This window comes from Amborella trichopoda, chromosome 9 (genome assembly GCF_054954075.1).
Source record: "Amborella trichopoda isolate Santa Cruz 75 chromosome 9, AtrichopodaSantaCruz75HAP2 v2.0, whole genome shotgun sequence".
NCBI lineage: Eukaryota > Viridiplantae > Streptophyta > Magnoliopsida > Amborellales > Amborellaceae > Amborella > Amborella trichopoda.
The window spans coordinates 2,926,398-2,928,217 of NC_142344.1; the positions used below are offsets into that span (position 1 = coordinate 2,926,398).

A 1,820-nucleotide genomic window follows, 5' to 3' on the forward strand; every position below is an offset into this window, starting at 1 on the left:
TGTTTGACCAACCTCGATTTTTAATTTTTTCTTTCATGCGTGTGATATACATATAATTTGGAAAATTTTGAATTTTTCCATGGGCATATAGAGGAGAATGATCAATTATATAGTTTTAAAATTGAGAGTTTCACACCATTTCCATAACCCATGAACGATAACCCAAGCAATTAATATTAAAATCCGAAGTAAAAAAGAGAGTAGTGGAAAACATGATTACAACCAGTTATATTTATGTGCCATATTATGCTCAACGATTAGCACAATAGTAATCCAAAAGTGCTTTAGCAATATGATCTCGCAGTTCATCGTCATCATTTTTATCAGCTTAAGGGTTTACATCATTATGTTGAATATTTGTTCCTTCAACTGGTCCACGTGTAAAATCCCTATCATACTCCTCATAGAGCCAATCATCACCACCTGTTATAGTTCGGATATGATTATGTACAGTGCAAGCAGCAACAACAATCTTAACTTGTGTTTCATAAGGATATGTTGTTGCCACTTTCAAAATAGGGAATCTTTTCTTCAACACGCCACATGCACATTTAATAACATTCCGAAGAGATTAATGCCGAAGATTGAAGAGCTCCTTTGCATTTTGTGGGGCTAAATTTCCCCGACCATAAGCCTTCAAATGATACCTCACACCGCTAAATGAAGCTATAAAGGTTCGTCTCGTATCAACGAGATAATATTTATCTGAATGCAGTTAAATGAAAAAAGTTATATATATATATTCTAAAAATAACAATACTTTTGTACAAAGTAGATAAGGACTATGGCATTTATTCTAAAAAAAACAATATTTTCAAAATGCGACGTCCAGGTTACACACAATGATAGAATAACATAGAACATAGTGTTGGAACTGTCAACAATTAAACCAATAAAGTCCAAGCTCAATTTCGAAACATTGTGTATCAACATACATTAACAAAAACAATGATGAGTGTGAAGTAATATTTCATAAAATATTGCCATCCATAAGAAGGATTCGAACCATCTAATTTCATACTTTACAAGATACATAACAACTTCATAGGTGGAGGAGTCTATAGTAGCCAAACATGTAAGCTAGAGTTGCAAACCTGCAGTTTCTCGTTTTTATTGAAAGAGATATATTGAGAACAAAGAGAGGCACGGCTGCTGGGAGAGATAGAGAAAGCTTCCATTTAAGATCAAGATTTGATGAGAGAGAAAGAGAAAAGACCCTAATTTGGGTTTTCGAAGGGAATTATTTTGGAATAGAAGAAATAGGTTCTACTCAATTTATTCCCTTTCGGATTTAAAAACCCTAGCTTGGGTTTTCAATGGGAATTATTTCTCTCTGAGTTAGCAGCTATGAAACAAGATGCAAGATTGAAAAGTTCAATGTTATTATGAGAGAGAGACTAGAGAGTACCTTGGATGGGCAAAAGAGAGACCTCCTTTACAAACCTTCCTCTGAGACGTCTTTTACATACTTCATCTGCTAATGTTTTGAGGTTGTAAGACATCTGCCTCTAAAATTTTTTTGAGCCTTCTTGAGTGTGGGAGAGAGCCTGCTTGAGAGTGGGAGAGACTCTTTTGTAGGTGCGACTAAGAGCAGGAAGGTTTTGGGGAAAGTACGACTGAGAGCGAAAAGGTTGGGGAAAGGCACGACGAGGGAAGTGAAAAAAATTGTGAGCACGTTTTTGGGCAAATTTGGCCTAATGTGATAATTTATTTTGATGGGGAATAAAATCCAATGGGGTTATCTATCTCAATCTTTTTTTCTTGTGATTTAAAAATATTACAATTTTTGGTACATCCAAATTGATCTTTAAGCATTTTTT

General features: G+C 34.7%; 1 long non-coding RNA gene across 1 annotated transcript; it reads right to left on the reverse strand.

The window, feature by feature from the left end:
* Positions 1 to 204: 204 nt before the first annotated feature.
* Positions 205 to 1,534, reverse strand: LOC148780293 (uncharacterized). The gene is made up of 2 exons (XR_016041023.1): positions 1,409 to 1,534; positions 205 to 705 (listed from the first exon to the last, which is right to left on the reverse strand). It is a non-coding gene; the product is annotated as an uncharacterized LOC148780293 (long non-coding RNA).
* Positions 1,535 to 1,820: the final 286 nt, after the last annotated feature.